This window comes from Rattus norvegicus, chromosome Y, assembly GCF_036323735.1.
Source record: "Rattus norvegicus strain BN/NHsdMcwi chromosome Y, GRCr8, whole genome shotgun sequence".
In the NCBI taxonomy this organism is placed as follows: domain Eukaryota; kingdom Metazoa; phylum Chordata; class Mammalia; order Rodentia; family Muridae; genus Rattus; species Rattus norvegicus.
Window position 1 is genome coordinate 35,970,264 of NC_086040.1, and position 26,703 is coordinate 35,996,966.

At 39.4% G+C, this 26,703-nt stretch overlaps 1 long non-coding RNA gene across 1 annotated transcript; it reads right to left on the reverse strand.

The window, feature by feature from the left end:
• Positions 1-4,232: 4,232 nt before the first annotated feature.
• LOC134484389 (uncharacterized) lies at positions 4,233-26,703 on the reverse strand. Its single transcript, XR_010061828.1, has 3 exons — positions 26,642-26,703; positions 15,685-15,842; positions 4,233-4,326 (listed from the first exon to the last, which is right to left on the reverse strand). It is a non-coding gene; the product is annotated as an uncharacterized LOC134484389 (long non-coding RNA).

A 26,703-nucleotide genomic window follows, 5' to 3' on the forward strand; every position in this document is an offset into this window, starting at 1 on the left:
TAAAGCCAGCAGATAAGGCAGACTCTCTTAAGGAAGTTGTCTTAATGAGCACTCTCTTTCTGTGAGCAAATGTTGAAGGTCAGGTGTTCAACTGGGAGCAAGTGGAATTTTTTCTTCTGACCTTGTTCTTTGAGTTATGGATACATTCCTTTCTAGTTCTTGTTTTACTTAGAGTCTTCCCCCGCCTTACGCTCAGCCTTTTCAGATCGTTATTTCTGTAACATTTCTAACACAGCCTGTCCCTTTTCTATAGCCTGTTAACAGCATTTCTGATCTTCTAGGCAGGTATTCATTAAGTGCCAAACCAGCCCATCCTCTGTCTTTATAGTTCCTTGCTCCCAAGCAAAATTTAAATCTTTTCCCAGCTTATCTCAGCTGTCCACCATGAGATTCCCAGAGAGTTAGCCAAGGAGTAATGGCTTCGAAATCACTAAGAAATCTCTCTATAGTGCTTCTTTTTATCCTGTCTATTTCTTTCAAACAGCTCTTGAAGAGCCAGGAAAATTGGGTGAGACTGAGAAGTTTCCATGTTCACTGTAGCAGCTCCGCAGCTAGTTTTGCTCCCCCCTACTGTGTGGGCTGGTAACAAAAGCACAGATAAAACACTATGTTTCAAAAATTAACATTGGGAATCAACCAACACACCACTACTAGAGCAGGGTCCATAAAATTAAATTTCCTTCTACTACACTTACTCCTTAGCCAGAGGCCTTATCTGGGGAAATTTTATTTAAGAGTGATTTCTTCCTCAAGTTTCCTTGTCTCTTTTCCTTTTGATTTTAAGCTTACGCTGACCAACAAGCTCCTGAATAGCTGACAGGAGGGGGTGGAGTGTGAGTTTCCCATGATCTACGACCTTATTTACTATTGATTTACGAGCAGGGCAAGCTGGAGTGTTTATTTACACACCAGTTTGTAGCTCATCATTAGTGGTCTCTACCCAGCACATGTATTCATGGCCTGGATGGTGGCAATTCAAACAGTAGCAACACCACCACACAAAAAGGGTAAAAGGCAAAAGTGTTAGTAGAACCCACAGAAGATCATTTGGGGAAAAAAAAAAAACTTTGCCACGTTTCACTCACCTTTTTGCCTGTAAAACAAGGCTTTCATCGTCTCTGCTTACTCCAGAGAAACTTATTTTCCCATTAGGGAAATTTTATAGTCCCTAATACACCAGAACTTGATCGACACTATCTGGGATACTTATCGTCCCTTTTCTGGGAGCTTTATGATCCCTTATCCAGGAGCTTTATCGTCCCATCAAGAAACTTCCTCACGTCACAGTCCTGAGGCAGAAAAGTTCCGAATCCACTTGAGAAAAGAGAATTTTCTTGGGTCCCCGTACAAGTTGTAGTGCCCAAGTCGTCCAGTAAGGAAGACACAACACCATTGGATTCTTCTCAACAGCCTTTTTTGCAGGAACACCTCATTCTTGATATGGGGGACCCTGGGGAACAAAGGCACCTGACTTAAATACAAGATAGGCTGTGGTTGTAAATTTTTTCTCTGGGGATTGGTGGAGTATGAAATACCTTATTAACATGAATATTACTCCAGTCTGATAACTGCTGGAGAAATGTCACGACATGCACCTTGTAGTGGTTTATCACTAATGATCACCGGATTTCGTAGCCATCTTTAGCTTCTCCCTACATATTAGTTTGAGTGTATCTGGTATGATGTGAAGGTCCTTGATTCACTCGTACTTAAGCTTTGTACATGGTCTTAAAATGGTATAATATGCCCTCATTTTCATGCTGACTTCCAGTTCAACCAGCCCTTTTTTCAGAAAATGTTATGTTTCTTCCTTTGGATGGATTTATCTCCATTGCCAAAGATCAAGTGAAAGGTTTGTGGGTTCATTTCTGGGTCTTCAATTCTTTTTCACTCTCTATCTGTCTGTTTCTCTACAAATACCATGGAGTTTTTATCACTATTGCTCTGTAATACTGCTGGAGTTCAGGGGTGGTGGTTCCCGCAGAAGTTCTTTTATTGTTGAGGATAGTTTTAGCTATCATGGCTTTTTCTTATTCCAAATGATTTTACAAATTGCTCTTTCTCTATTAAAGAATTGTAATTTTGACGGAGATTGCATTGATTGTGTAGATTGCTTTTGGCAAAATGGTCATCTTTACTATAATAATTCTGTCAATTCATGGGCATGGAAGCTCATTGTATCTTTTGAGTTCTTCTTCAATTTCTCTCTTCAGAGACATGAATTTCTTGTCATACAGATTATTCACCTGCTTGGTAAATCTCACAACAAGATATTTTACATTATTTGGGACTATTGTGAAGTGTATGATTTCATTATTTTCATTCTCAGCTTGTTTATCCATTTAGGATAGGAAGGCTCCTGGTATGTTTGAGTTAATTTTATGCCCTGACACTTTGCTGAAGTTATTTATCAGATTAAGTAGTTCTCTGGTGGAACTTTTGGTGTCACTTAAGTATACAATCATATCATCTGCAAATAGTGATATTTTGATATCTAACCTTCCAATTGTATCCTTTTGACCTCCTTTTGTTGTCTGGTTTCTCTGTCTATGACATGGAGTCCTGTTTTGAATAAGTAGGCAGAAAGTGGTGCAGCCTTATCTAGTCCCTGATTTTAGTGAGACTGCTTCAAGTTACTCCCCATTTAGTTTGATGTTATCTAGAGGTTTACAGTATATTTCTTTCACTATGATTAGAAATGGGCCTTCAATTCCTGATCTTTCTACGACTTTTATTCTGAAGTGTCACATCCACCTCGGCTGGCAAGGAATACGCAACACAGTGGGATTCTTCTTAACAGCCTTTATTGCGGGATCACCTCTTTACTGATAAGGGGAACTCAAGCAGCAAAAGCGCTCGCCTTATGTAGAGAAGAGACTGTGGTTATGCTAATTGTCCTTCAGGGATTGGTGGATCATGGATCACCCCACTATTACTCTGCTAGTTGTCCTTCATGGATTGGCAGAGCATGAATCCCTCATTAGCACATTCCTGTCCCATCCAACTGATGCCAGGTGCAAATTCCATGCATGAGCTGTATGCAAATACCTTTGTTCACCACAGCAGGGCTCTGGATTACCTCATTATCATAAGGCCGCCCTGGCAAGTGGACAAGCCTATGCATCCTCGATAAGTCATTTACTACCACACGGGACAGGATGTCTGCGCCATCTTTGTTTTACCATGCTGCTCCCCACTTCTCCCCCTTTTTTGTTTAATAATATGAATGGTCTAGATATGGGTGTAACATCATTCTTTTCATTGCTCCTGTCTTAGGTCATTCCTGATGATGACTCAGACTTACCCATCATTGGGTTCACATACAACCACTGGGCCTCCTGTCTCAGGTTGGACCGTACTCCAGGATATTTACCCATCTCTGGATACAATGATTCCACATGACAATGACAAAAATGATCTAGGGCGAACACTTAATCTTATAAAGAGGCCAGCCCTATGTTGGTAGAAGCACCATTTTCAAAGACGATCATAGCCTGGTAAACAACCGCTTTTTGTCTGACATGTTATCTTTTTAAATGGCCAATAAGCTAGAGACATACTCTGCATCCAAGGAGGAAAATAGCTCCCCAGGCAAACATACCAGCCCACTCCATAATAAAGGGAGAGAACATTGGCAATCCATGACGTAAAGTCTTCAACTGTGATAGGGTCCAACCTAGTGCTGTTAAGTCAGCAATCTACATCAGCAATTGTCTTGATAGTTGCTCTGCTTTCATGGAATAGTTCCCTTTCAGATAATTCAAGATTTCTTTGCTCTGTTGAGAATGGTGAGAAAAGTTAACTTGCAAAGGAGTAATGCATAAGCCTCTATGGGAAGAAAAGCAGGACAGCTGCGTAATATGGTAAGGTGCTTCAATTTGTCCTTGAACTAAATCTATCCTTTGATTAACTAATAGGAGGCCAGATACCAAATGGGTATATTGCTCACATTAGAGCTTATATTATATTGAATATTGAAATGTGGCTCTACGCAACCAAATGCAAGGCAGGGAAGAGTTCTTAAAATAAAACATAAGGTATGCGACAGAGAAAAGTTAATGGCTGCATACCATTGGGGCATTTCTCCATTTGGCAAAATACAGGGAGCATCACACAAACAGGAGGCAGAGGAAAAGTTTGGCAAAACAGTTGAATTGCTATGAACAGGCATGGGTACTGGCCAGGATCTGGCAATAGCCCACAAGATTAGTGAATCAACCTGAATTACCGTTCCCAGTTATAGTAGGGTTCGTAGTCTCATCTTCAGGAAGAGCAGAAGGCAATTTTCGAGTCAAGTGCTCAGGTACAAATTGGATTTTCTTGGTTCTGCGGAAAAAGACAAACAGCTCCCCTAGACCTCGAAATCACAAGATCTGGCCCACACCATTCACCAGTTAATACTTCCTTCCACTTTTCTTCTGCATTACTCATAGGTGTAGTAGCAGCATGGCAATCCGTGACAGAGCGGCCATGCACGGACAAAATTAAGAAATTTAGAGTAAAAAGAGCTAATGAATGTTCTTCTTTTGGTGTTTGGCCACTGGCAAATCCCCCTTTTTGCTTTTTATAAGCTCTTTTAAGGTACAATGTGCTCTTTCCACAATTCCTTGCCACTAGGGAGTGTATGGTAATCCTGTAGTATGACAAACCTGCATTGTCTGGCAAAATTCCTTAAAGGACTTTGCTGTGTAGGCAGACCCGTTGTCTGTCTTAACACTATCAGGCTTTTCCAGGCCACCCATGTGTCTAAGCAATGACTAATGGCATTGCTAGCCTTTTCACCAGTCACCAGAGTAGCATGTATAATACCAGAACAAGTATCAACAGAAAAATGAGCATATTTTAAATTTCCATATTGAAATATGTGTGTGACATCCATCTGCCAAAGTTTTAGGGGGATCAGACAACAAGGGTAAATCCCCACATGACAAGGGTGGTGAAATTGAACACAATTCTGGCAACTAACACCACATCACGAACTGTAGCCCTAGAGATGTTAAACTTTTGTAAAGGCAGGAACATGAATCTTTTGATGCAATTCCTAGTAAGATCAACTGGAGCTGCATGAAAAATAAATTCTCTACGAATACTAGCATCCACCAAGTCGTTATTATTGTCCACAGGACCAGGCGAATTAGTATGAGCTAGGATATGTTGTATGAAAAACTTATTTTTTCTGACCCAAATCAATTTTTGTAATTCGAAAATAATTTGACATACAGTATTAGTCGAAGTAATTGGCCCTGAAATTTCAAGTGAGTGTAAACTACATAAGCAGAATTAGAAATTAAATTAAAAGAATCATGAAATATTTTAAAAACTTCCAATACCATTTTATATTCTGTGATTTGGGGTGTTCCTGGACTGTACTGAATCAATACTGTTTCTTGAGAATCAAACATGTAGGCACCTACACCTGTTTTGGAGCCATCTGTACAAATATCTAATGCTCTGAGGCAGTGACCTGAGGAAAGATCACTGGATGCTCAGTAAAAAATTGTAGCAAAGGATCCTTAGGATAATGATTGTCAAACTCTAAATCATGAAGTTAGACTAAAGGGGGACAAATAACCCTATTGAAATATGTGGTTCAGAGCAAAACAAAGAATTCACAGCTGAAGAATATCAAATGGCAGAGAAACACCTAAAGAAATGTTCAACATTTTTAGTCTTAAGGCAAATGCAAATCAAAACAACACTGTGATTCCACCGCACACCAGTCAGAATGTCTAATATGTAAACTCAGATGATAAAAGATGCTGGCAAGGATGTGGAGAAAGAGGAACAGGCCTCCATTGTTGGTGGGATTGCAGACTGGTACAACCACTCTGGAAATCAGTGCAGAGCTTCCTCAGAAAATTGGACATTTAACTACCTGAGGAACCAGCTATACCTCTCTTGGGCATATTCCCAAAATATGCCCCAACATGTAACAAAGACACATGCTCCACTATGTTCATAGCAGCCTGATTTATAATAGCCAGGAACTGGAAAGAACACAGATGCCTTCAACAGAGGAATGGATACAGAAAATGTGGTACATCTACACAATGTAATATTACTCAGCTATCAAAAACAATGACTTTATGAAATTCATAGGCAAATGGATGGAAGTGGAAAATATCATCCTGAGTGAGTAACCCAATCACAGAAAATCACACATGGTATGCACTTATTGATAAGTGGGTATTAGACCAATTACCCTAGATGCACAGAACATGTGAAACTTAAGAAGGTTGACCAAAATGTGAATGCTTTGCTCCTTCTTTAAATGGGGAACAATAATATACTTGGGAGAGGATGGGGAAGTAAAGTTTACAACAGAGACAGAAGGAACACCCATTCACAGTCTCCCACACATGTGGCCCATACATATACAGAAACCTAAGGAGATAAGAGATGATGCAAAAAAGTGAAGGCTGACAGGATCCAGATGTAGATCTCTCTTGAGAGACACAGCCAGAATACAGCAAATAAACAGGCAAATGTCAGCAACAAACCACTGAACTGAGAAGGGGACACTTGTTGAAGGAATCAGGAATCAGTTGAGCTTGAAGGGGCTCGAGACCCCATCTGAACAACAATGTCAACCAAGCAGAGCTTCCATAGACTAAGCCACTACCCAAAAACTCTACATGGACTGACCCTGGGCTCGAACTTCATAGCTAGCAATGAATATCCTAGGAAGAGCACGAGTGGAAGGGGAAGACCTTGGTCCTGCCAAGACTGAATTCACCATTAAATGGGATTGTTTTGGGGAGGCACTAATGAGGGAGGAAGGGGAGCTAGCACCTATATAGAAGGGGATGTGTATGGGATACAGGGATGTTGGTCCAGAAACTGGGAAAGGGAGTAACAATTGAAATGTTAAAAAACAAAATAACCAAATTAATAAATATGGAGAAAAAAAGTAATTTTCAACATGTTTAATCATAATGAAAATGCAAATCAAAACAACCCTGACATTCCACGTCACACCAGTCTGAATGGCTACAAAAAAAAAATCTCAGGTGACAGCAGATTCTGGCAAGGATATAGAGAAAAAAAAGAACACTCCTCCATTTTTGGTGGGATTGCAGACTGGTAAAAATCATTCTGTGAGCTTCTTTAGAAAACTGGGCATTGCACTATCTATGTACCCAAGTATATCTCCCCTGAGCATATACCCAAAACATTCTCCAACATACAACAAAGACTCATGCTCCACTATATTCACAGAAGAAGATGGAAATTACCCAGATGCCCTTCAAGAGAGGAATGGATACAGAAAATGTGATAAATCTACACAAAGGAATACTACTCAACTCTCAAAAAATGACATCATATAATTCATAGGCAAGTGGATGGAACTAGAAAATATCACCCTGAGTGAGGTAACCCAATCACAGAAAAAACACTCATGGTATGTAGTCAATGATAAGCGGATATTAACCCAAATGCTCTGATTTCCCAAGATGCACAGACCACAGGAATTTCAAGAAGGATAACTGTAATGTGGATGCTTCACTCCTTCTTTAATAGGGGAACAAGAATACCCATAGTAGGGCACAGGGTGTCAATGTTTAGAGAAGAGAATGAAGGAACAGTCATTGGGGCCCATACATATACAGCCACCAAACTAAATAAATGGATGAAGCAGCAAAGAGTGGCAGGCTGACAGGAACTGGATGTAGATCTCTCCTGAGACACAAAGCCAGATAATGGTAAATACTTAGGCAAATGCCAGCAGCAAACCACTGAACTGAGAAACGGATCCCTGTTGAAGGAATCAGAGAAAGGCCTAAAAGAACTGAAGGGGCTTGAGACCCCATGTGAAATAACATGCCCACCAACCAGAGCTTCCAGAGACTAAGCTACTACTCAAAGACTTTACATGAACTGACCCTGGTCTCCAAAATCATAGGAATCACTGAATGCCTAGTAGGGGCACCAGTGGAAGGGGAAGTCTTTGGTCCTCCCAAGACTGAACCCCCAGTGAATGGAATTGTTGGGAGAAGGGCAGTAATGTGGGGGAGAATCGGACAGTAACACCCCTGTAGAAGGGGAGTGGGAGGGGCTAGGAAAATGTTAACATGGAAACCTGGAAAGAAAATAACATTTGAAATGTCAATAAGAAATTCTCAAGTTAATAAAGATTGAAGAAAATAAAAAAAAAAAAAAAACACTCCTTCTGGAAGAGGAGAATGTATCATTTTCCGTTCAGTATCTGTGGGAAGAATTTTGGACACTTGGGCAAATGTGGAATAACCCTATAGAACATTGGAAACATTTGGTTATATCCGGAAAGTCTTGGGTGGGTAGGAACATCTTGGGGTAAAATGGGAGATCGAAGTTCTCCATGTCTAGATAGGGAAGGATGTTGGGAACCTGGAAAGTGTGGGGAAATTACCTGTCCAAGTTTGTCAGTAGAAGAGTCAGCAGAAGGTGGCCCAGGCACAGTGTGATCTACTTTGAATCTTTCAGTGTTCTCTCCAGTACTGTGTTTTGTAGATGTTGCAGGCACTCTGGCTACCAACTCGTCAAAGTCCATATTTTCTTCAAACCCAGTAGAAATAACCCACTTTTTTTTTTCATCTTCCCAAGAATGAGCACTAAAGATGCGGCCACTCTTTTTCTGGTAGCAGGATGTAAGCACATGTTCTGGTATCCCTGGTCAGTGGGTTACTCAGTGATCTGCTATCCTTGGTCAGTGAATTACTCATGCCCTCAGGAACCCTCAGAGGAAGTGGAACTGTCCATTTCTTCTTCTCTGTCAGTTCCGGTCTGTAGTCTAGGACCCCCTTACTGACTGAAGCCTTCATATGATCTTCGAGTTTCCGTAGCTTTTCTGTAGCACGAATATCAGGTTTTTTTGAATCTCTGGTCCTCATAGGGTTTTGTGCATCTGAACTTGTACCGAGTGCGTCTAAGTAGTCGGGGAGGTACAAAGTCGCTCGGGTCTCTGCTGTTCAATTGCTTCCCACACTGGTGTAGGAAGTTATAATCCGGTTGGGGGACACTGAAGGCGGTCTCAGGTGGCGAACACTGGGAACCCTTAAAGTGCTTCCCCCATTGGAGTCCGGTGTTATAATCATCTTGGGGGAATCTAAAGGCGTTCCAAGGCCGAGGAGGCTGGGAAATCGGCGGTGCATGGTCAGAGGGTAAAGTCCGGGATGAAGCTCACTGGCCTCTCTCCACACATCTGGCCTTTTAGTCGTTAGGAAATTGAACAAGAAATGGCAAATGGGCTACTACTCGTGAAGTGGCAGTGAATGTACTTCCCAGTGGTGAGGAACATCAGTTGAGCTGTATCATTTGAGTATTGCTCTCTCTCCCGAGAACTTTGGACAAGTCCGGAAGGCAAAGCAGGGAAATCTCGAGTGACCATTGACCTCAGGAAACAACCAAAGCTCGAGAGGGCCTGTCCTCGAGTTAGCACGGTGCAGTAGCGAGGACTGCATGGTGCAGTCGCGAGGTCTGCACGAGGCAGTCGCGAGGTCTTCATGGCCCAGTCAGGAGCTGCCTCACTTGTCAATTCTGCTTGTAGTAGCGGGCGATCATCCAAGCTTTCTGAATGGGGAGGATCCCTGTCGACTCTCCTCCTTTGAATCCAGAGTGCTATCTGCTCTTGTGCACACTGTCAGGGGCCAAGACAAGGGATTCTGGAAGGATCAACATGAACGGAAAGGGCAAGGAGTGCTTAAGACACTGTGCAGTCAAGCGACTCTTAAAACAGGGTAGTTCCCTGTAAACTGGAGGCCATCAGTGGTGCAGTCATGTGTCTTGGAGCCTCAAAACCGAATGTGAAAAGCTGATCCAGACCCTTGCTCCTCAGAGACTGCAGGGACTAGAAAATCACTGGTGGACTGTGTTAGGGAATGAACATGTGATAGGATATGAATAGAGCATAGAATGCATGTGATTGATATCAGAATTCCATGTGATGATCGCTTCTCGGCCTTTTGGCTAAGATCAAGTGCAGAATTCCATGTGACTTCCAGGTGTTTCTGTGATGCTTGTGACTTGGTGTTCATTATTTTTTCTTGTCCTAAAGCTCTTAATATTATTTCCATGATGATATTTTTGAAATATTGAGTATGCTACTCAATGGAATGTATTTTCTCTAGTCACATATATTGAAATTCTAAATGTCTCTTGTTATCGTACACAGTTGCCTGGCTAGAAATCCTGGGATGCATTCAATACTAGTAAGTTTATTGAACACATACTGTTCGTGTTACAAATTTTGCTTGTAATTAATTCTTTTGGTGACCCCCATATAGATTGTAGAAATGGCTCCTGCCTTTTACAGACATATCTACAATCACCGTTGCTTGGAGAAAGGAGTTAAGTGTTATGCCTTCTTTGAATGAAGAGAAAGACCTAAGGTTACACTCCTCAGAAAACAAGAAATCAGAAACTGTAGGAAGAAATATGCATCTAGGCAACAATAAATGTTCCAAGCTAACCTGTGCAGTAAAATAATGTATGGAAAATGCCACTCCTTTATTATTAGTATTATTAATCATTGTTTTTGTTTTCATTGCAAATATTAACCACTTTCCAGTCCCTGTTAATAAACCACCCCACAGTATACTCCTCCACTTTGTCTCTAAGAGGGTGCCTCCCCAAATCTCCCACACATTCTTGCCTCACCCCTCTAGAATCACTCTTCTCTGGGACATCAAGCATCTAAAGGCCAAGTGCTTCCCCTTCCAATGATGTGAGATGAGGCAGTCCTCAGCTACATATGTAGGGTACCAGACCATATACATTCTATGGTTGGTTGTTAGGGCCATGGGAGCTCTGAGGTGTCTGCTTAATTGATATCGTTATTCGACCTCTAATTACAATCCCCTTCAGCTCCTTCAGGCCTTCCCCTACATCTTCAATTGGGATCTCTAGGCTCAGTTCAATGGTTGGCTGTGCTGGCAGAGCCTCTCAGAGGATAGGCATATCAGACTCCAGTTTGCAAGCAGATCTCAAGATCAGCAACAGTGTCCAGTTTGGTGTCTGCAGATCTCTGGATGGCCTTTCCTTCAGCCTCTGCTGCATTTTTGCCCTGCATTTCCACTAGACAGGGATAACTGTGATTTAATAAGAGATGGGTGAGTTGTCCCATTCTTGCACTGTGGACCATGTCTATCTACTGCAGGTGGTGTCTTCAGGTTCAGTATCACTGTTGTTGTGTATGTTGGCTAATGTCATCAATGTTAGGTCCAGGGAACCTGTCACATCCTTAGTATCTGAGAAATTCAAGAGATTACCCCCTTACCAGTGAGTGAATGCCATGTGCCTTTATTTGTGTTAGGGTTACTTCACTCAGGATGATATTTTCTAGTTTCATCCATTTGCCTATGAATTGCCTGAAGTCATTCTATTTAATACCTCAGTACCACACCATTGTGTAAATGTACCACCTTATCTGTTTCTCTTTTGAGGGACATGTGGGCTCTTTCCAGCTTCGGTCCTTTATAAACAAGGCTGTTATAAACATAGTGGTGTATGTGAACTTGTTGTAGGTTGGAGCAAGTTTTGGATATATGCCATCGAATGGTACAGCTGGGTCCTCAAGTAGTAAATACTACGTTCAATTTTCTGAGGAACCTCCAGCCGGTTTCCAGAGTATTTAAAGAGCTTGCAATTTCAACAGTGACAGAGTGTTCCTTTCTCTCCACATCCTTGCCAGCCTCTTTTGTCACCTGACTTTTTTATCTTAGCCATTCTGAGTGGTATGAGGTAGAATCTCAGGATTGTTTTGATTTGCTTTTCCCCAAGGACTAAGGATGTTGAAAATATCTTTAGGTGCTTCTCAGCCATTCAATATTAATCAGTTGAGAATTTTTGTGTTTAGAACTGTAGTCCACTATTAAATAGTGTTATTTGGTTCTCTGAAGGATAGCTTATTGAATTTTTTGTATATATTGTAGATTAGTGCTCCATCGGATATAGGATTTTTAAATATCTTTTCCCAAGATGTTAGTTGCTGTATGGAAGTAATGACAGTGTCCTTTGCCTTACAGAAACTTTGAAATTTTATGAAGTTTCATTTTTTAATTTATTGATCTTAGAACAAAAGACTTTGGTGTTGTATTCAGGAAATTTTCCCCAATTCTAAAGTGTTCAAGGCTTTTCCCTGCTTTTTCATCAGTTAGTTTCAGTGTATCTGGTTTTATTTGGAGGTCTTATTTTTAAATATTTTTTAACTTGAGTATTTCTTATTTACATTACCAGTGTTATTCCCTTTCCAGTTTTCCAGGCAAACATCCCACTAAGCCCTCCCCCTCCCCTTTATGGGTGTTCCCATCCCCACCCTCCCTCCATTGACACCCTCCCCCAACAATCACATTCACTGGGGTTTCAGTCTTACCAGGACCAAGTGCTTCCTGTTCCACTGGTGATCTTTATGTTGAGGACTTTAATCCACATTTACTTAAACTTTGTACAAGGAGATAAGAATGGATTAATTTGCATTCTTCTACATTCTGCCCTTCAGGTGAAACAGCACAATTTTTTAAAAAATGCTATCGTTTTTTCCACTGAATGGTTTTAGATCTTTTATCAATTTCCAAGTGGCCATAGCTGTGTGGGTTCATTTCTGCATCTTCAATTCTATTCCATTTATTTACCTGCCTGTCTCAATACCAATACAATACAGTTTTTCATCACCATTGCTCTGTAAAACAACTTGAGCTCAGGGATGGTGATTTCCCCAAAATGCTTTTATTTTTGAAAATAGTTTTCTCTATCCTGGGATTTATTTTATTCCAAATAAATTGGCAAACTGTCATTTTTATGTCTGTGAAGAATTCACTTGTAATATTGATGGGGATTGAATTGAATCTGTAAATTGCTTTTGACAAAATGGACATTTTTACAGCATTTGTCCTGTCAATACACAAGCATGGGAGATCTTTCTAATTTCTGAGACCTTCAATTTAATTCTTCAGAGACATGTGTTCTTGTCATATATATCTTTCACTTGCTTGGTTAGAGTCACACTGAAGTATTTCATATGCTTTTTGACTATTGTCAAGTGTGTCATTTCTGTAATATCTTTCTCAGTCTATTTCTCTTTTGAGTAGAGTACTGATTTGTTTGAATCAATTTTTTACCCTGCCACTTTGCTAAAGTTTTTTATTAGGCTTATAAATTCACTGGTGGAAATTTTGGGGCCAATTAAATATACTACCACATCATCTGCACATAGTGACATTTTGAATACTTCATTTGCAATATTAGTCTGTTTACCTACATTTGTTGTCTAATTACTCTGGCTAGGACTTCGAATACTATATTGAAAAGGTAGGGAAAGAGTGGGTGTCCTTGTCTAGTTCCTGATTTTAGTGGGATTGCATTAAATTTCTCTCCTTTTAGTTTGATGCTGGCTACTGGTTTGCTGTATATTGCTTTTACTGTGCTTCAGTATGGTCCTTGAATTTAAGATATTTCCAAGACTTTTAACTGTAAAATGCTTTCTCAGCATCTAATGAGATAATTAATTGTTTTCTTTTCTTTGAATTTGTTTTTATAGTGGGATTAGTTTGATTAGTGATCAGGTTCTGTATATTAAACAATCCCAGTATCTCCAGGATGAAGCCTACTTGATCATGATGGATGATTGTTTTGATGTGTTCTTGGATTTGGTTTGAAAGAAATTTACTGAGAATATTTGCAGGGATATTCATGAATAAATTGGTCTGAAATTCTCTTTTTTTGATGGGTCTTTGTTTGCTTTAGTTATAAGCATAACTATGGCATCAGAGAAAGAATTGTGTAGTGTTTCTTCTATTTCTAGATTGTTGAATAGTTTGGAGAATATTGGTATTAGGTATTCTGTGAAGGTCTGAGAGAATTCTGTACTAAACCTTTCCAGTCCTGGGATCTTTGGTTGCGAGATATTTAATGACTGCTTCTACTACTTTATGAGTTAGGGGAGTATTTAGATGGTTTATCTGATCCTGATTCAACTTTGGTAACTTGTATCTGAATAGAAAATTATCCATTTATTCCTTACTTTCCCGTTTTTTTAAGCATAGGCTTTTATAGTAGGATCTGATAATTTTTCGAGTTTTCTCATTTTCTATGGTTATATCTCTATTTCAATTCTGATTTTGTTATTTTTAATTTGAATACTAAGGATTTGCCTATTTCTGGATTTTTCAAAGAACCAGCTCCTGGTTTTGTTGATTCTTTATATAATTCCTTTTGTTTCTACTTGGTTGATTTCAGTCTGGAGTTTGATTATTTCCTGCTGTTTAGTCCTCTTGGTGTATTTGGATTTGTATTGGTTCTGAGATTTCAGGTGTTCTGTCAAACTGCTAGTGGATCATAGCAATTGTTTCTTTGTGGAGGCTCTCAGAGATATGAGTTTTCCTCTTAGCATTTCTTTTTTGTGTTCCCAAGTTATGACTTCATTTTCATTAAATTCAAAAGTGTCTTTAATTTTTTCTTTATTTCTTCCTTGAACAAGTTCTCCTCGAGTAAATCATTCCTGAGCTACCATGTATATGTGGGTCTTTGGTTGTTCTTGTTGTTATTGAAGACCATTCTTAGTGTTTAGTGATCTCATAGGATGCAAGGGATTAATTCAGTCTTCTTGTATTTGTTGAGGCCTGTTTTGTGATGGATCATATTGTCAGTTTTGGAGAAGGTACTATGTGGGACTGAGAAGAAAGTGTCAGGAGCCATGACTGGACAAGCTAATAACTGGCAGGTGATCATCCTCAGATGAACAGCATCGGATTACTTTATAATCCACAACTGGTACACCCTTATTAAGCAAGGCTGTAATGGATTCATTTTGGGAAAGTTTCCTGCTATTAAAATGCTATTCCTGTTGTTATTATTAGACATATATAACAATAATTGAGTTATAGCACCTTTGGAGCACATCTCTGCAGGCCTATGAAGTTGTACTGTCCCGTAGTGTTAGTATACAGAAAAGTAGATGAATTCTTTAGTCTTAATAACGATCCTACAATAAATCTTAAAATTATATCAATGGTTATTAAGCTCTTTTATAGTGGGACTGCTATAAGTCTCTTTCTATTAGTCAAAATTCCAGTGACAACTCTGCCAGTCTCCCAGGTGTCACCATTTAACTGTTCTGAGAGAGTAAACAGACTTAATCCTACTCAGAACACATTCCAAGAGGTTCCAAAACAGTTATCAAGAGTCAAACAAAGAGATCAAATGATTTGGTACAGGTGAAAGGACACAAGATAAGATATTGACTGGGTTTTTCTATATATAACTTCACTAACAACTATGGTTTAGGATATTCAGTGAGCCTGTGGAGCTGACACTCGTGATGAATGTTTAGCCAGATAATTACTTCTGATGGATAATCGTGATGTCATGCCCCACCACCATGATGTCATGTCCCACACACATGATGTCCCGCCCCCTTCCCAGTGATGACATGCCTGAGTCCCTTGCTAGAATGGTTGCATCTATTCACCAGGTAGCATTCTGAATGCTGCCCTGGAACCACACTCCTCCAGGCTCCTACCATTTATACTCCCTCCTTCTATCCTCTCCCCTTCTTATCTGAGAGAGTGGAGGACCCCTCTGGGTTCACCCTCTCCCCTGGCACATCAAGTCTCTACTCAACTAGATTCATCGTCTCCCACCAGGTCCTGAAAACGCAGCCCGGGTAGGAGAACAGGATCCACAGACAAGCGACTGGTTTAGTGACCCCACCTGAAGATCATTGTGCTCCTCTGTCTCTGTCTGCACTTCCCTCAGCCCTTCAGTGAGACTCACTGAGCTCCATTCGATATTTGGCCGTATGTCTGTGCACGTGTGTCAGTCGGCTGCTCTGTTGAGTCTTGCAGAGGACAATAATGCTACCCTCCTGTCTGCAAACATAAGAAAGGACCATTAATAATGTCAGGGTTTGCCGTTTGCCCATAGGATAAGTCTCACATCCGGCCATTTACCTTGTCGCCATTCCCTCATTTCCTCTTCCATCTCTGTACTTGTGTTTCTTATAGAGAGGACAAATTCTGGGTCAAAATTTTGGGAGTGTGTTTGGGTTATTATCCTTCCACCTTGGGTCCTCTGTGGCTATGGAAAGTGACCATTTCAGTACCCGTATCCCCACTGCTACGAATCTCAGCTAAAGTCACCCTCATGGATGCTGGGGTAGCCTCACACATCCCAGATTGCAGGCAAATAATACAGATATCACCCACCCTGGACAGTCACTGATTTCAGTTTATTCTCTTGGCCCTCTGTCCCTCTTGCCCGTCTCTCCCAAGAAATGATTCTCAAACCCCATTTCCCTTCCCATCCTCTCACCACCCAATCCTTTCCTTCCATCTGCCTACTCTCATTATTTTATTCATCTTTCTGAGTGAAATTTAAGCATTTTCTTAGGCCTTTCTTCTTGTTTAGCTTCTTTGGTTCCGTAGATCGTAGCTTGTGAATTCTGTACTTTATGGCTAATACCTTCTTTTAAGTGAATATGTACATGTTATTTTGTGTCTCAATTACCTCATTCAGAAGAATACTTTCTCATTCCATCTACTTGACTACATCCTCACAATGTACTCATTTTCATAGCTGCATAGTATTCCATACTATAAATGAACCACATTTTCTGTAGCCATTCTTTGGTTGAGGGGCATCTGGGTTATTTCTATTTCCTTCTCATTATGAAGAAAGCAGTAAGGAAACATATGGAGCACATGTCCTTGAGGTATGGCAGAGGTCTTTTCAGTTATAAGGCTAGGAGTAGTATAGCTAGGTATAAATATATATATATATATATATATATATATATATATATATATATTGGTTTATATGCAACTTCAACAAAGTTTAACTCCATGTGTAGCTCACAAGTTAATGTGAAATGCTGAGGGCAGAATTTTTTACACTTCAGTTTGCTTATATGGTGAATCACTTTGATCGATTTTCATAGACTGAACCACTCCTGCAGCTACAGGAGGAAGCCTACTAGATGGCACTGGATGGAATATTCATGTGTCCTTGGATTTTGTTTTCTATAATTTTACCTAGTATTTTTTCAACCTATGTTCTTAAGGGAAGTTCGTCTGAAATTCTTGCTGTGTTGAGTCCTTTTGTGATTTAGGTGTCAGGGTGACTGTGCTGTCACGGAATAAGTTTGGCAATTTTCCTCCTGTTTCTGTTTTTTGGAGTATGTTGAGAATTCTTTGAAAATCTGGTAGGACTCTGTGCTCAAACAATCTGGCCTTGTGGCTCTTTCAGTGGGGAAACTTTTAATTACTCTTTTGTCTCTTTAGGTGTTGTAGAGCTATTTACATAGTTTATCTTACCTCAGTTTACATGTGGTCAGTGTTATCCATCTACAAAATCATCCATTTCATTCAGAGCTTCAAATTGTGTAACCACCAGGTTTCTGAAATGAGACCTAAGGATTTTGTGACTTTTATCAGTGTCCATCGATGTGGCTCCCTGATCATTTCTGATTTGGATGCTATTTCTCCTCCTAGTACATTATCTGTCTTAGGGTTTGTCTGTCTTGTTGATGTTCGCAAGGAAACAGCTATTTTTTTTTTTTTTTGTTGATCTTTGTATTCTTTGTTTCTGATGTACCACTTTCACCCCGAGTCTGATTATTTCTTGCTGTCTCCTCCTTTAATATGTATTTGCTTCTTTTTATTTTAGAGATTTAGGGTGTGCTGGGAAGTTGCTAGTGTTGGTTCTCTCTGGTTTCTTTATGAAAGCGCCTTGTGCTGCATATGCATGTTCCTCTTAGCAATGCTTTCCTTATTTCCCTTAAGTTTTGAGAAGCTGTGCCTTCATTTTCTTTGAATTCTAGGAATGCTTTTTTTATGTCTTCTCTGAACTGATGGTTCTTCAGTTGCGTGTTATTGAATTTCAATGAGTTTATACACTTTTTCTTATTGTTGAAGTCCAGTTTTAATCCATTGTCATCTGAGAAAATACAATGGTTAGCACAGTCTTTCTGTATTCCTTGTGGCTTTTTTAGAGTGTGAGAACATGGTCAGTTTAGGATAAGGTTCCATGAGGTACTGAAAGGAGAGTGTTTACTTTTGTATTCAGGTGAATTATTATGTAGATATCAGTGAGGTCAACTTAATTGAACCCCGTGTTAGTTACATCATTTTTTTTTAATTTCTGTCTCAATGGCCTGCCCTTGGTAAGAGTAGGACATTGATATTCCCTACTACTCATTTGTGAGGTTCGATTTGATATTTAAGCTTCAGCAATATTGCTGCCTTTGTCTTTGGCATATAGACATCTAGAATCGAGATGGCATTTTGGTGGATTTTTCTTCTGATGCATATGAATTGTCCTTCCCCAACTCTATTGATTACTTTTGGTTGCATGTCTGATTTGCTGGATGTTAGAATATCTACGCCATTTGTTTCTTGTGTCTATTTGCTTGGAAAAGCTTTTCAAACACCTTTGTATGAGGTTGTGTCTATCTCAGTTGCTGGATTGTGTTTCTTGAGTGCAACAGAAGGATAGATCTTGTTTTTAAATCCATTGTGATAGCCTGTGTTCTTTTACTATTGAGTAGAGGCCATTAATGCTTAAAGGCATTAATGAGAAGTGATATTTAGTTCATTCTATTTTGATGTTGTCGAAGCATGGTTATTTTTTTTTTTGATTGCATGTTTTTTGGTTTTTGTTTTTTCGATTGGGATGTTTGAGTGTGTATGTGAGTATTAGATATGTTCTGTAGGGTGCATGGCTTTTTTTGTTAACATGTTTCGTTTTTGTTTTTTGGAGGAGCTGTTAGAGTATGTGTGTGAATATGAGAACACTTCTGTAGGTTATGCTGTGCAATTATTAATTTCTAGTGGGAGGCAGGGATGGTCCAATTTCTGAAAATCCATCAATATAATGCACTACCTAATGAAAATAAAAGAAAAAAATCACATGATAATCTGATTAGATGCTGAAAAAGCTTGCAAAAATATTCGAAACCCTTTTCATGTTAAAAGGATAAGAGCGAGCAGGGATACCAGTCCTATGCAGAAACATAATAGAAGCAATGAGCTGCAAGTCGGTACCCAACATCAACCTAAATGGAGAGAAACATAAAGCAATTCCATTAAAGTCAAGGACAATGTAAGGATGCCCACTATCAGTAGAGTATTTGAAATTCTATCCATGGTAAAAGAATGGTTCAAATTTGGTTCTTACATGGAGTATGGCCAAGGCCTGAGAAGGAGAAATGGCATAGAGATTTAGAACTCCTGGGTTATGGCCCACTCTTCAGCACAGTCTCATTGGGCATTGGTGAGTCATGAACCCAACGAGGACTTCATGCAGAGTGTTGCTCGGTTATACCACTCATATCTCTCTTAATCTAAGAAGTGCATGAAAATCCTCATGGAGATTCCCACCGCTCACAAGGCAGCACCATTGGTATTGGCAATAACAGTGGTCAAGGTCTTTTAGGGATTGCCTCTGGGGCAGATCAGTGCTTTCATCATTGCCTGAAGAAATGTACAATGGTCAGAGACGACCACAACCCTTAAAAAGCTTTTGGGAAAATAAAATTGTTCGTGAAGCTGGCTAAGATGTTTTCACTACTGTCTCTGATGTAAAATATATATATATATATATATATATATATATATATATGGAGCAATTTGAAGTTCGGAAAGGCTGGGATCAAGAACAATGGTGGCACAGGTAATGGTGTGACTGTCACAGAAGCTGGACAGTTGATGACTGATTTCTGACCCAGTTTTACCCTCAGCTTCCTGATAAGATTTAATAAGGATTTCCAATCACAGACGTATATTCTGATCATTTAAAGCAGATATGACGTTTTTATACAGATGTTTAGATTTCTTTTTTTTTTTTAAGATTCTTATGAGGGTACTTTTAATGATAAATAATACAATACTTAACCATTGCTCTAGAAATTCAAATTGCTGCCTACAGTGAAGGGAAACCAACTGAAAAAAGTACTTTGTTTGTTCTTTGTTACTTTATAACAAATTGCTTACTTATGAAGTTACGTTGGCCTTGGGAGTAATTTGTTTTCTCTACGTGTATTATGTAATACTAGGTCTCATACAGTGTTGGGTACCACTTTTTTCACCATCAAGCAGGAGAAGAAAATTAGTACATGTTCACATTTGCAATTTTTAATTGCTTGAAAGATTTCACTAGGATATCAAAGCTACTTGTTGTGGTTTGCCCTGAAGTTATCTGTATTTTGATGCTAAATCCACTGGCCCAAGGATAGTTGCCTAGTCTTGTACTCAGAACTCAGGTGACTTCACAAGAACCACCTCCCATTGAATTTGTAAAGTACATGTGAGGGGCAGGAACAGGATAGAAGGAATCCTGTCATTGGAGGAGAAGGAAGGATGGGCGGGAGAGATGTTTGAAAGGAGAGGAGGAGACTAGAGGAAAAGGGAGAGACAGGAAGAGGAGAGGGTGAGAAGCCATTGAAGGTGAAGTCAAGATTCTGCTCTCTGTATTTACAGGTTGGTATTAATGTTCCTAAGGGATAGATGGTAAAGTGCTTTGTTTGTTTAAGTGGGCAATTATATCTTATTAATTGGGTCAAAATTATTGTGTTGTGTGTTCTTTTACATGAGGGTTTGAGGATAGGAAAGTGTGTGGCAGCAAGAGACACTGGGCAGCCAAGGAGTGAGGATGTGTTTTCCCAAAGATATCTACCAGATATCATGGGACAATATGGTGCCAGTGCTAGCAGTGTAAAAGGCAACATTACTTTTTTCTTTTCTCTTTTTACAACAGATCATGAACCAAGGTGATGATCAAGAATCCAATAGCATTCCTTAGAGTTTACTGAAAAGTTTTATTTTCTAAGTAAGAGGACACAGGCTCTATGTTAAGGCATGTGATAACTTAAGGCCAGGAATTCAAACAATGAAAAAGCGAAGCAGCCTGTACTGACAGGCTGTAGGTCCGCTGCTCTGTGATAAGTAAGGGCAGCTCAGAGAGTTAAGAGATTAAAGCTGCTTTTTAAAGAAAGTTGTTTAGAAAGTTTTTCAGGATACTCATATTCTTTTTAAGGTGGGCTCCAAGTGAATTTTGGGATTAAATCCTAGCTACACAAGGTACTTCATTATTAAAGGTATTATTAAAAAGTGATAAAATTTGGTTTTAGAAAGAAGAGTGTAGGGACATTTCCTGAAACAGGGGGGATTTTCATAAAAGCTTCAGAACATAGATAAGGAAAAATTAGTCACTACCACCAAGTTGAGAGTTGTGATAAATGTCTGTAACAGCAGGCAGAGTGAATGCAGACATATATTGTAGAAGTTATTAAGGTTAAAGAAAAATCTGTGGCTCCGGGTAGAGAGCTTAAGTGATGGATATATTTTGGGCTAAAGCCCTGAGTTTTAAGTTGCATATTGATTTTAGAATTGATAGAATGTTGTGGTTTGCCTTGAAATTTTCTCTGAATTTGTTAAATAAATGCAAGAGCGTGAGATTTGGACAGAGGGAAAAGTCAGGAGCAAGAGGGGGATTAGAATCAGAGAATAGGGTTAGAGAGATCAGTTGCTGACAGTTGAGCCAGTGGAACCTGAGCAGGAGGGGGAGAGGATTGAACAGTTGGGACTGTGAAGGGAGGAGAAGGAAGCAAGGAGGAGAAGGGAATGGTTTAGAGATAGGATGGGGAACTGAGAAGTGTTAGAAGAGACAGGAGATGGAGATAGGGGAGGAGAAGGAAGCTAGGAGGAGAAGGGAACGGTTTAGAGACAGGATGGGGAACTGAGAAGAGTTAGAATTGACAGGAGATGGAGAGAGGGGAGAAGCTAGGAGTCTTTGTAAGAGAAAGAGAAACTAAAGCATGAAAGGGTTGATATATTTGGGAGAGTGAGTAAAGAAAGAGAGAGAGAGAGGAGAAGCAAGGAGTCGTTGTGGGAGAAGCTGGAGACTTGGTAAATATAAGGTGCAAGGGATAGATGGTACCGGGCTTTGTATGTTTAAGTGGGCAATTATATCTTACCAATTGGAAATAAGATTATTGTGTGGTGTGTTTTTATATGTAAGAGTCTCACTGTAAGAAAGTGTGTGGCTGGGCTGTGTTTCTGCCAAGATATCCAGCAGATATCTGGGGCACTGAGGTGTGGAACCCAAGCAGGGTAAACCAACCAGAGAAAAACATTTACTGTTTCATTTTTATTTTTTATTTTTTATTTTTATTAATTTTTACAACAACAATAGAAGGTGCTTAAGTTTGTTTTAAGGAGAGTAAAGAGACTACCTGAATCACGTGGTGATTTTCATCTGTGGTTTGAAACTTAGGGAAAAATTGGTCTTATTTTGCAGTTTGTGTCTGACACTGATATCTGGGAGATAGAATTGTTTCTAGTTGAGACTTCATCATCTCAGTCTTTTCACTAGTAATAATTTGAGTTCCATGCCTTGACAGTGACCTTTTAGATTTCTGAATCAGTAGGTGTGATTAGGTGGCAGATTTCTTTACTTTAATTTCTTTTATTTTTTTTAGCAAATTTTATTCCTTTTTTCAATTGGATAATTCTATATTTACAATTCAAATGTTATTTCCTCCCCAATTTCCGGCCCATAAGATCCCTAAACTGTCCCTCTCCCCATTTCTACAATGTCCCTTACTGCTCCTTGACATTCCCTTGAACTGGGAGTCAAACCCAGGGAGGATGAAGGGCTTCTCCTGTTGATGCACAAAAAAGCCATCCTTTGCTACATATCCAGTTGGAGCCATAGGTCTGTCCATTTAGTCTTTGAATATTGGTTTAGACCCAGAAAGCTCTGGTTCATTGGCATTGTTGTTCTTATGGGGTTGAAAACCACTTCAGCTCCTTTAATTCTTTCTCAAAATATACCAACAAGAGGTCTGTTTTCAGTTCACTGGTTTGCCACTTGCATTCACTTCTCTGCTTGACAGGTTCTTCCTGTGTCTCTCAGGGAAGATCTATATCAGCTTCCTTGCAGAATGCACTGCTTAGCTTTATCAACATTATCTAGTTTTTGTGGCTAGTAAATATACATTTGTTGGCTCATACAGCTGGTTAGGTGCAATTTTAAAATGGATTCTGCACAACTAGGTCAAGATTTTATAATCCACAAATGAATATGACCAATAGACTCCCTCCTTTTCATATGAACATATTGGTATTGAGGTTTTACTGGACCTAAAGCCATTCCTCTCACTGCCCATCCTCCTGAATATTATGTTTGGCCTGTAGAAATAATCATGGTAGAACATCCAAAACCCTCAAGACAGGGACTGGGAACACAGGAAGGTAGATATATGAGAACTGATATCTAATGGGACAAGAGAACTGCATTCTACACTCCATGGTGTTTTTTGCATTACTGATTTCTGGTAATTTTTGGATAAAATAAGGTTTAGGGAGTTTATTCTTTGAAGTAGGTACATAATATTTAAATTATTATACTCTATAGCTGAGTCCCCTTTGTTGAAAAAATCATTTAAAAAATTGGAATTGGAAAACAGAAGTTTTGAGTACACATTCAGGAATATATTTATAAAGTCCCCTATCAAGGAATGTAAAATAAGAAAATGTAATGTGAAATTCATTCAATTAAGGTCTGTAGAAAAAATATTGGCTTGTGGAAAACATAGAAAACCTAGGAAATTGAATTGTATGTCAGAGGAATGGAATTGGGAATAAAATGATTGTCCAGAAGAATCTACTTCACCCCATGTTCCTAGATCTTTTCTCTGTATGCCCAGTGCCTGACCTTCTACATTTACAGCATGTATACACTAATGAAGCAAGAAGTAGTTTCTAACTTTAGGGAGATGTAGTATGTAAAGGTGTCCATTGTATAACCAATTCTATATGGGTGATCCCCTTCCCATCCTCCCCCCATTACCTCCAGCCCCCCAACAATCACGTTCACTGGGGATTCAGTCTTAGAAGGACAAAGGGCTTCCCCTTCCACTGGTGCTCTTACTAGGATATTCATAGATGCCTATGAGGTCAGAGTCCAGAGTCAGTCCATGTATAGTCTTTGGGTAGTGGCTTACTCCCTGGAAGCACTGGTTGGTTGGTATTGTTGTTCATATGGGGTCTCGAGCCCCTTCAAGGTCATCCAGACCTTTTTGTGATTCTTACAATGCATTTCCCTTACTCAGATCATTGGTTTGCTTCTGGCATTCACCTATGTATTTGCTGTATTCTGACTGTGACTCTCAGGAGAGATTTACATGTGGTAACTGTCAGTCTGAATTTCTTTGCTTCATCAATCTTTTCTAATTGGGTGACTGTATATGTATAGGCCCTATAGGCCCCATGTGGGGCAGGCTCTGAATGGGTGTTCCTTCTGCCACTCATTTGATCTTTGCCTTCCTATTCCATGCCAAGTGTATTCTGGTTCCACTTTTAAAGAAGGAGTGAAGCATTCGCATTTTGATCATCCGTCTTGAGTATCACGTGTTCTTTGCATCTAGGATATTTCATGCATTTGGGTTAATAGACACTTATCAATGAGTGCATACCATGTGTGTTTTTCTGTGATTGGGTTACGTCACTCAGGATATTTTGCAGTTCGATCAATTTGCCTATGAATTTCATGAAGGCATTGTTTTTGATAGCTGTGTAATATTCCATTGTGTAGATGTACCACATTTTCTTTATCCATTCCTCTGTTAAAGGGCATCTGGGTTCTTTCCAGCTTCTGGAAAGTATAAATAAGGCTGCTATGAACATAGTAGAACACGTGTCTTTTTATATGTTTGGGCATCTTTTGAGTATATCCCCAAGAGAGGTATAGCTGGATCCTCAGGTAGTTCAATGTCCAATTTTCTGAGGAACCTCCAGACTGATTTCCAGAAGGGTTGTACAAGTCTGCAATCCCACCAACAATGGAGGAGTGTTCCTCTTTCTCCACATCCTTGCCAGCACTTGCTGTCCCCTGAGATTTTGATCTTAGCCATTCTCACTGGTGTGAGGTGAAATCTCAGGGTTGCTTTGATTTTTATTTCCCTTATGACTAAAGATGTTGAACATTTCTTTAGGTGTTTCTCTGCCATTCCGTGTTCATCAGCTGTGAATTCTTTGTTTAGATCTGAACCCCATTTTTTAATAGGGTTATTTGACTCCCTGTGGCGTTCTAACTTCTTGAGTTCTTTGTATAATTTGGATATATATATATATATATATATATATATATATATATATATATATATATATATATGCCCTCTATCTGTTGTAGGATCGGTAAAAATCTTTTCCCAATATGTTGGTTGCTGTTTTTTCCTAACCACAGTATCCTTTGCCTTCAAAAGCTTTCAGTTTTATGATATCCCATTTGTTGATTCTTGATCTTAGATCATAGGCCATAGTTTCTTCAGGAAGTTTTCTCCAGTGCCCTTGTTTTCCAGACAGCATGCACTTCTTAGCATCATCAATCTTATCTAATTTTGGTGTCTGAAATATATATAAAAATATATAGAAAATGTATGCACACACACACACACACACAAACACATAATTTGGTGGCTCCTACAGCTAGGATGTTAGGTGGAATTTTAACATGGTTTCTGGGAAACTAGGTCATGAATGTAAAATCCCCAAATGACAATGTCAAATAGACTCCCTCCTGTTCTTGTGAAAATATTGAAGTTGAGGTTTATCTTGACCTCAAGTGATTTTTCTCCCTGCCCATCCTCCTGAATCTTATGTTTTACCAGAAGAAAGAATCGGGGTAATTTATTTAAAACCCTCAAGTCTGTCCCTGAGAACTCAGGAATTCAGATATTAGAGTACTGATATCTAATGGGACTACAAGAAACATAATCTGTAGTTCATTTTGTCCTTTGCTTTACTGATGTCTGGTAATATTGGGATAAAATAAGGATTTGGGAGTTTATCATTTGAATTAGGTACACTATATTTAAAGTCTTAGATTTACTCTATAGCTCGACCCTCTTTGTTGCCAAAATCAGTGCAAAAAATGAATTGGAAAATACAGTTTTTGAGTACACAAATATATATACAAAGGAATATAAACAAAGTCTCCAATAAAAGAAGTACAATAAGAAAATGTAATACAATATTCAGTCAAAATACTGTAGGGCAAATTCTGTCCTTTAGGAAACAGAAAACCTAGGAAATTGCACTGTATGTCACAGGAATTGATCTGGGAATAAAATTATTATCCAGAAGTATCTCCTCTACTCTGTGTGTCTAGATCATTTCTACCCCTGCCAAGACTAACTTTGTCCATTCAGAACATGTAAACTGTAATGAAGCAAAGAGAAGTCTCTAGCTTTAGAGAGACAGAGTACATAAAGGATTCCCCTGTGTTACAGGGCACATACCTGGAAACGGCACTCTCGAAACTGCTCAATGTAAAGAAAGCTGTTTAGAGGTAGGCCATGGAAATTCTCAGTTACATCATCATTAGGCCCTCCATGAAAAAATCTCTTGTATCCTGGAGATCCCTAGTTTCTCCTGTGATATCATGTTGTCATGTCTGCAATGCCTCTCGTATATTCCTTCAGAACCTATAGGTTTTACTAATTGGCCTCTATTTCAGAGGAAACATCAATTTGGGAGTGAGAACAAAGAGGATGAAAAGCTCAGAGATGGGGAGAATGAAGATGGACTTCTGTCTTGGTATAAAAAAAAAGGAAGAAATATGTCCACCCAGAGAAATCTCACTGAGTCCTTGGTAGGAGTTGAGTAGTTACCTTGAAGAGATAGAATTGATCTGAGCCTTCCACACATGGGATCAGGAGCTCGGAGCTCGGAG